This window comes from Cimex lectularius, unplaced genomic scaffold (assembly GCF_000648675.2).
Source record: "Cimex lectularius strain Harlan isolate CLEC.00 unplaced genomic scaffold, Clec_2.1 scaffold32, whole genome shotgun sequence".
Classification (NCBI taxonomy): Eukaryota; Metazoa; Arthropoda; class Insecta; order Hemiptera; family Cimicidae; genus Cimex; species Cimex lectularius.
In genome coordinates, this window is record NW_019392689.1 from 3,294,693 (window position 1) to 3,305,056 (window position 10,364).

Below are 10,364 nucleotides of genomic sequence, written 5' to 3' on the forward strand. Positions count from 1 at the left end.
GAAGAGAGATCGATTGTAAATGCCTGCCTCCGAATACAACATTGTACAATACAACAATGGCAGCATTGAGCTTCCGATCGTCTCCCCGAGAAATTCACCCGTCGTAAGAAGGTCATTGATGGAGGATTCACCGATTACGGCGGGTTTCGCCAATCTGTCGACAACAAACTTGACAACCTGTAAGAAGAAATTGAAAAATTAAAGGAAGGTAATTCAGGTTACAGATATAAAATAAAATAACTGATAAGAGAAAATAAATTTAATTAATTAATTATTTATGGAATTGCATTTGATGAAAAGTCAGATTGTGCCACGACGGTGAAAATCTCCGTGAAAGTATAATGGGCCCGAGAATATATCGCAATAGCAAGGGCTTTCCCATTAAAGAGGAAAAGAGAGCACAGTGCTATTCTAGTTGAAATATTAAGGTGAAGCTTGTGGATATAAAATTATTGACAGTAAATGGCTGGGTCTTCCTTTTCCTAAATATTTTCTATGTAAAAGACCTTTCCTGATAACCAGCGTAAGGATGGTGTTCATCAATGCGAATCTGCTAATTGTATAATTTAGAAAAAGTCATACTATATCTATTGATAACACTCGTTTATTTATGAGGAAAGGAAATCGACTATGACATCATCAAAAAGTCATAAAAGGCAAAAGTGGTTTAATTCCATTTTTTTATGATTATGACTTCTTTGTAATATAAGGTATTTTACTCTCAAGTCGAACTGCTCAATTTAACAATCACTGTAGGCATTGTTTTATTATAGGTTTAAACAGATGTATATTTAAATTTTGTTTGTTGAAATTTTTCGACTCCTAATATCTTAACGTTTACTTATTATGTTATAAGGAAGTATATTTTTTATTTAGTAAGGCTTATTTATTTATTTCATGTTTGGTACAAGAACCTTATTTTTACCAATTGTCCTTTATTTATTTTTGTTCCAAAATTATATATTAATTTAACCTAAAAACATTTTATTTAATTTTTGGATAAATTATATTTTTAATTATTTTCAATTTTCAATTTAATTTAATTATTTTGTTAATATAATTAGCAATTACGAGTTTTGACACGAGTTGAAAAAGGGTTTAAAATTCTTCCACCTCTTCTTTTTTTGTTAAACCATTTGAATTCTAACTTGTTCTTCTAAAACACTACTCGCCAAAAATATTGTAACCTCTATGAATATCGATATTTTTAGTTCTAACGTGGGACAAAGGGCCAGGGGCGACAATTGGAATCGAACCCAACGACCCCCGGGGTCAACTAACCGAGAGACTATCATGATGACCACTCGGTTACCGCGGCCCCCCAAAAGTTACATTCTTTCGTTTTATATTTTGTAATTTCATTAATAAATGCTTATAAAATAAAATTTAAATATCTTTGTTTTTTTGTCAATTCAACTGTTTTATTCTTTAAAATGTAACTACAAATATCAATCTTATATTATTATCATTAAATATGTCTCTTATTGTTCTTAATTGTTTAAAGATAAAAACATTTAAAAAAGGTACCTGGCAAATTTTAAAATTATAGACAGACCGATCGAGGGTTAATTAGTGGGAACTGAACTTTAAAAATCTAGGTTGGGGCCCATCCCTTCTTTGGAACATTTGAAATGTTTTTATGACACACATTTAAACAACTGACTACTCTAATGAGGCTTGATGGGGTAGTTGATATACCCTTTTGTACCTCATATTCACGCTTATAAATAAATACATTTTCACGAAACGGCAGAAAATACATCTTCTACCAAACATATTATATACGCAATAATGAGATTAACTGCGATAAAAAATCTACATATGCCAACGAGTTTAAGTCCTCCAGACGTCAGAAGGGGTCAGGCGCGATGGACGAACCAAACGACAGGAGCACATCGTGAAGCAATGATACCTGCTAATTAAGCAGGACGTATTGACCAGTAAGCTGGACGCATACGTGGATTTTATTTCACACATTATTATAAATCATGTTTTTTCAATGTTCCTTTAAGTCGGTTTTTACCTTTTATTAGCCCCGGGTAGAAATTGCTTTCTATTTTTTTACTCTGTTAATTTTGTTTGTAACAAATTGAATCATGGCATTCATTGTCCGTCATTATTAGGCGGGAGCCATTTTAGGCGACCAAATTCGACTTGTTCCAGAATCCCCAAACCCATAGACGATTGTTTTATTAAAATACTGGCAATCCGGACAACAGCTTCTGAAATCTCACACTTTATGGTTGGAATTTTAAATTTGGGAATAATTTCGAGGTGAACGGTCAGAAAAGGATAGAGAGTCCAACCTTAGATCAAAAGGCCACCTTCTCACCACAGCACTCCAAAAGAGATGCTAAGATTAGCAGTGGAACACCAATCGAAGCCTATAGAAGAATAGAAATGTGTCCTTTGCACCGATAAGACGAGATTGGTAGTTAACTGATCTGATGGCAGTGAAAGAGATTGGAGAAGACATGGAAAACGATACAATCAGTGCTGCACATGGAATCTATGATATTTTTAGGAGGCCCATCAAGTTCTGGGAAGCGTCCAAGTGCTTGGGTGGTTAAGGATCCCTTTGAATGCTCTAAGATAAGTGGAAATGATCCTATAAGACCATGGTTCCCCAAGGTCTTTCTTAGTCTCTGAATTATTCCTTATGAATGGTGAGGCTCAGCCACATAAGACAACATGTGTTTCTGACTACCTGAACACCACAAGTATCCACTTTTGAGCAGCCAGTAAGAAATATCAACAGATATCTGGTCATAGAATCAATTCTTATAACGCTTGAAATGCTAAAGGCGGGAGAAATAGGACAACATCAAGATGTTCTTCAACAACGTTTTGTGAGAATGCCGAGAAGGCTTGGTCTTTAATATAACGAAGGCTATTGCGAATTTGATAAACCATACACAGCTGAACTTCGGTCTGCGAAAAAATACTGGCAATGGCTTCTGGAATACTTTTTAATCCGTCAACATAGACGATTAAAATATCATGTACACCGCGGTTATAAAAGCCAAAGAAACCTTTTAAATTGCTAGCTCAATTTCTCCCCCCCCCCGGCATACAGTAATAGTAAACTAGGTTGTTTTATTATTTATCTTTGTTGTGTGGTGTAATATTTTAGAGATATCGTTAAATAGATCAGTTAAATAGCAATCGAATCCTGTGCGGGACTAGTCGTTCGCACTCTCCTAAAATACGTTTCATGTTACTGTCGCACCGCGCAGGGGACAACCAGCTTTTCTCTTTCAACAAGATTGTGCCCTGTGTCGGGCGGGTGTGGCCTATCCTTAATCGTATGAAAATAATTCTGTCTCTATTTTATGTTCTCCGGGACCAAAGGTATTTCAGATCCATCCACTCATTAAAGCCTCTCTGGTAATTTTAGGTTTTTATTGTTCCAAATATCCCTTGTTGTTATTTTTATTTTGAAGGGTCACTCAAAATGTTCTTTTAATAATTTGTCAGACAGTTTGGTATACATAAATTAATATAATAAACACGAGACATTTCTTGTAGTTTATAAATATTAATGTAAATATTTTTCAAATAATTAATTAAGGTTTTAAGTTGAGAAAAAAGTCAGTGTCACGAGCGGGATTCGAACTCACGACCTTCGGCTTGATACGCCGCTACTCTACCACTTAAGCTATCCTGATTTCGATCCCCTCTGGACTTCCGTGACTTCCCATCTCAACCTTTTGAATTTTCCATCCTTTTTTTCAAACAGTTTGTACCTATCAGTGTTGATGACTTAGTAACTTTGTTAAGCCTTAAAGACTTAATGACTTTGTTAATATAATTACTGTGTGATTTCGCTTCGTGTTTTAGGTTGATTGGAAAATTATTTTAAACCTGTTCAGTTGTATATGTTTTGAATTATAATTTATCTTAATATATAACTATTTCTTGCTATATTAGTTTTAAATGATGTTTTTGTCTTCATTTATTGCTAGAATACGCCCTTTAAAATAAGTTTAGATGATATGAACTGATGAAATTTCCTGTTCGATAAAATCGTCAGACTAAAACGAGCCTCAACTAAGGCGCTGAAGATGTTTTTGTTCCCAGATCCCTTTCCAGCACCACCATCGAGAAGGCAACAGTTCTTATTGGGCTGTTGCCTCGGCAACGAGGGTCCTCTGCAGATTAATTAGATCCCAACAGTTAATCACACAAGTTGGTAGTAACTAGTTCGATCCCACCTCTTTGCTCTACCCGCCCCTTCAGGCCAATTGGGATTATTTTAATAGCAGGCGATCTTGTCTACCTGTGTTACTAAGCGATAAAAACATTTATTTACATGCTGCATATGTCACCCTAAATTTTCTTTGTTTTTAAAAGAGAATAAATCTCTTCAGGTAAATTACTGACCCTTGAAATGGCAATGTCATTACTGACAGCTTAGCGTTTTCGAATGTTTTCAATAATATTTCGCTTCAATTGGAAGTAATATCAAAGGTCAAATTACAACAGCTCAAAACGAAATTAATCAAGAACCAAAGTTTGCTTACTAGGACCTACCAATGAAACCCTGCACCATTAAAGATTTTAAAACTGTTTTGCCTAAAGAATTAGAATTTTATTTAATACAACTAAAAACTAATAACTTCTTTTTTAATAAATATATCACAAACTCACAACTTAAAAATTTCTAAATTTTTAATAACAACTTTAGCCCATATTTTTAACCTTTCATTACCATTAGGTCAATATCCATCCATATTTAAAAATAGTTATCTATTCCACTCTTTAAAGCTAGTAAGAGATCTGAAATAAGCAATTACCGTCTAATATCTTTAACGTTTAAGTTTACAGTAAGAAAATGATTACATATTACGTCTATATTTATTAGAAAATCCACGGTTAAACAAATTTTATTGAAATTTAGGTAAGGTAAGGTAGGTTCGGCTAAATTACTTAGGTAGATAAACACCAAAAATTACATGTTTAGACATATTTTACTCATGAATAAACTTGATCACGGTATAGTCTTGATCAAAAAACAAATTGAGTTGTTACTGACATTGATTGTAGGATCATCATCAGAGAAAACCAATCTTAAATATGCCCACAAATTGACATAATTAAGTTTTTGATATCCTTTTTCAAATTTCTTTGAAGAAAGAATCTGTCCTCTAACGGTTGGGGGGGGGGACTTTAACTAAATTTAAACGTTAATAGGTAGACAGCTTGACAGTAACAACTCAATTTGCTTTTTCATCAAGACCATATATAAATAAATAAATAAATAAATTATATATATATTACGCAGGGTGTATAAATAAATAAATTATATATATATATTACGCAGGGTGGGCGATTAAGACCCGAGGGGTTAAATGCCTGGGACGACTCGTACCCATCCATAAAAAGGCCGGGACTTGGTTGGCTCACGTGTCCTGCATCAATCTCTTGGACTTGTTCACAAACCCCAAGATTTTGACCATTTTATCTCGGGAAGTGATTTGGTGATGTCCGCTCCTTCCATGATTTCAAATATGGAACTAGCATACCTATCACACTCTGTGAGGTAGTGCCTTGCCGTTTCTTCTTTTATTTTATTCTTTTATTTTATCCATTACAGTTAAACTGGATTAATTGATAAACCTTTATGACAACACCACTCATAAAATATCACCAAACCATACCGTGATCCATATTTTTCTTGGGAAGACAGTCTTGTTCAATAAGTCGAGCGCTACTTCGACGTGTTTTAATGTTCGGCTTTATTTAAACGAAATTGCAGCAAATTGTGTTTTATAAAGCGATCAAGTATGGAGAAAGGAGCTGTCCGACGAAATATAGGAGAATTCCTTCGGCAAAATAAACCCGGTTCATAGCAGAGGTCATCCATTCATTTGTCTTACTTACCCCGGCTCCCATGGTGGTGTTCATAGCCAGGAGTCACGAGTATTTTCAACGTAGAAAGGAATACCGGGGTAAAAGAGCGAATTTTTATTTGTCCGGAGTTTTCCTTGTGTTCACGTACAGAGCGGCCAAGCTGGCAATATAATCTCACCCCCTATTTTCCTCTCTCGACCCACCCCCGGCTGCAAGGCGAAAATGTCTCTTCCCATCCCCGAGGGTTCAACGTCCCAGATACTTTGAACGGCCTTGTTTTGTCGCCGGACTAGTAAACAGGGTTTCCCGCCTATGCGACCTTTGGGACCTCTTGCTCCAGAAATGCACGGATAAACGATTGTCACGCCCTTTTGCCTGTTGAAATAAAGAAAAATATACGTGTGTGGGGCAAATGACATAATTTAATGTTCACATGACTCTTATTTCTCATTTTCAGAAATATCCTACCTGTAGGAAGTTCAAGGATTGTTTATAGAAATATGTATACACTGACATATTTTTTACAAACTATTGACGCCCTCGTGGATTAAAACCAGTAATTTAACATTAGCCCAGGGTCGGTACGCCAATCAAACAAATAACTTCATTATAATTCAGCATATAAAGAATTTGAGAATGCTTCTGATTAACTTGACACCCTGCTATTTCCATTACGGGGCCTGCCGGTTATTGAATTTGTTTTGGACTTGACGTTAATAACAAATAGTAAGATAGTCCTCAACACAAAAGGATCCCCCAATGATCAAATTGGCCCCGGCAACTTTTCCTCTTAACCCCTCATGCGGGAAAAGGAGGGTAAAAAACTGGTTCGCAGTTGAAAAGTTGTAACATGAGAATTCCATTTAGCCTAAATCCTCCCTGAGTGCATATTCGAAAATTTTTAATTACCCAATTACTCATCCACCCTTCGCCGGAGCTGATACTCCGATTTTATCTCGATCCGACTAGAAGCATAAAAATATGGAGAAATATATGCAAAAAATCTGTCACATTATAAACATCATACATTATCATAAATTTTTCCGTAAAGGTCAATTTTATTTTGACGAATTTCGATATAGATACCGTGTAAAAACATTATTGACCACAGGAGTGGTAAGGGAATAGCCATAGCGACTTGAGTAAATTTGGAACATAGCCAGGAAAAGTTTTTAAAAAGCTCCCCTCTGTGGTTCAATACATATAAATACACTCGAAAATAATATCAAAACCGATTTCCAAATGAACTTACATAATACTGTACATTTTAAAAAATGTGTAAGGAGGGAGACATAATAGCGATAATTTAATGTTCTACATTTATATAGTAAACATAAAATATAACGACCATAAACTGTTTGCCAGAATTGGCTGTATCATCTGTTACATTTACAAAAAATAAAACCATATTTAAAGGAATAACAGAAAATTAAAATATAGTGCGAATGAAAGTAAGACCATACATAAACAAAAAATATTGTAAAATTGTATAAAAAGGAGCCACAATACGTAGAACTAAACGTTAATAATACAGCCTTATCTAGTGCATAATATTTCAGTTCGAACAGTTTCTATTAACAAGAAAACATGTGCAGAACTCTGTTGTAAAAGTGTGCCCACACTTTTAACATATAGATATTATTAACAACATTTAAGGTAAAAATTTTCAGTTCTTAGCGAATTAGCTAATAAGAGAATAAATTGAAAATACAAATTCACATCATCTGCTTAAAATAAGGCTCGAAAGGAATGGAAAACCATACACATGTTCAGAGTTTCATGTTGTCTTTGAACACAGTTGATATTCCTTCTCCGTCATCCAGCTGGAAGATAAAAGACCCAAATAAATTATACACAGAGAAAACCGCAAAGACATTAAGGTTTTCCCTACACTATGGCCGAACTCAGGGCGTATAATAAATATATTTGGCTTGAAACAGGTTGCCCATTCCTCAAAACTTCTGGTCACAAAGCGGTTACATCCTTTATTAGATAGGCAAAACTTGGGTCGGGATCAATTGTCCCATTTGTCTGTCTGGTTTATGAAAATTTAAACATAAGAAAGAGTTTATATATANATATATATTACATAATATTATTATACAAAATCCGTCTTCACTGTTAACACTAAATTAACTATTCAAGTTCACTACGACCCCTTTGGACATACGAATTGGAACTGTGGGGTTGTACCAAGCCATTAAACATACCAGCTCATCAAATTAGCTCCATACTGTGACAATAATCTGACTATCCCCAAAGACGTCAACATTCGTTTTGTCAACGAATTGCAAAGATCCCTATCCAAACGTTTCACTCCAACCTAGAGATCCACCCTAACCCTCCTGCTGGAGCTTCTCTACACATTCCCATACCCAGGCCCCGACACGTCGCCTTAATCGATGATGGCCTCGAGACCTCCTTGTCCGTTAATCCCTCACAGTAAGTACCAGAATTGGCTGGTTTGTCGCTAATGGCATGTGTCCTCTGTGTGCAGCGCTGGCATTAGTAATAGGGCTGTGATCATGGGAAAAAATACTATGATCGCATTTGTAATACAATATACGACTATGTAAAGGCTACAAATGAAACGTTTAAAAAATCTATTTATTTTCACTGTTGTTTTTAACTATTTCGTTTATCTATCCAAAATCTATGTATACAATTTTGAATTCTTGTAATAAGTGGACCCATCATCAATTGTTGCAATTTCTTTGATAAATTGTTACTTACTTTAACAAATCAGTCGCCACAAAATCAACAGTCTCATTACTTAAATTGTTTCTTGTTATCTCACACATGCATTGAGATCGTGCAAAAACAATGCACTACCAGCATAGCCAGACTCTACTGCAAATTTCTTAATTTTGAAATCATCTTTTTTTGGTAAACGCTGAAAGAATTTAATTTCAATTTGTAGAAATGAAAATATGTTAATGAACGAAATTTGTCAAACAAAAATTTGGTTATTAATTACTATTTCCATTTAAATCAATACGTAAAATTCCCTGATAAGAAATGAAAATTGAGTACATAAATTAAACCACGAATCCAGAATATGCGTACTCGTTCATCATCATTGCTAATTGAACACTTCTTTCGTCATTCTGTCCGTGACCATTTCAGCGTGTATCTTTAAATTGCAAACAAACCAATTTTTTAAGTTAATTTTCTTTTTAAAGTCTGTGTTCTTCGAATCTACGTATTTTTAAACTCTTACAATGTTATATTTCTGGATATGTTAATCTGTATAAATAGTTGTGTTAATAAAAAATAAGTTGCTTAGAACATTTTACCTTTCGAATGTAATTACTGACGTTACCTTTCAACAAACCTATATCTGACAGTAAATTAAAAAGTAATAGAAAATAACTAATAATTGCATAATATAAAATAAATTATTAGTAAACATTCTACCTGTGAAAGGGTTTTTAATTATAATCATTAGCGATAAAATTTAGATTGTTTCTATTGTCTTAACAAATCTGTTGTTCTCAACGCTGTTCATTATGTTCTGACCACTACATATGCGGAAATGTATGTGAATCTAAATTCCGGCGGCAAATTGTATTATAATATTTTTGTTTCAAAACTCTTTTTTTATCGTAAAATATTAAATAACAACAACAAATTTGAACAAACTTCGATCGTCTTAAAGTAGAGAGGCCTGGTTCATTAATGCAATATTTTTTAATTAACTTTCCCACTCCATCTAATAAAAGAGTGTTAATTGAATTCAGACATTTTTGGCCAAATTAAGTAAATTGAAACGAGAACCAAATAATATTAGGCAGAGGGCGGAAAGCCCGCCTAAGTAGAAATTCCAGGGTAAATAAATTATATGGCACCCCCTTAGGTGGCACCCATTAGCTGGTTACCGGTCTTGTCGACAGATAGTGCCCCCGCCTCTCTTTGTACTACATCGTAAATTATTTTATATGAATTGTATTGTATGAAATCAACTGTCTGGATAAACAAATTAATAATTATAGATAAGCATGGGTTTTGCATTTTGTAATATTTATTTCTAACATATTACTCAGAAATCTAAATAGTATCAATTGTCTTCCTCAATTCCCCTATATTACGATTCATTTTAAGGCCGCAAAAAATGAATTAAATACCCTAGGTCAATTTGGTAGGTGACCTTTGTCGAATTCAATTTTTGATGGATGTATTTCAACGGTGTGAATCCCGAAACCCCATTCAGATAAATATTTACTGTAGAGTTTTGAAAAATAGACCTCGTTGATTATGATTTTCCTTTCCACGAACTTGTTTAATTAATCAGTTTGAAAGGCACAGTGAAAAGATTCTAGTGAACATTCAGTAAAATCAAAACATAATTTAGTTTCAATCAACGGCCAATTTTCTAATGCTTTACCATTGGAATTGCCCAGATGAACTTCTTGTAGTCGCTGCGAGAGAAGAGTGAGTATATAGGGCAGGGGTATAAATTTTTTATGTAGCCCGTGCCCTTCAGGCATAAGCCTCCAGGAAGGTATGTCCGT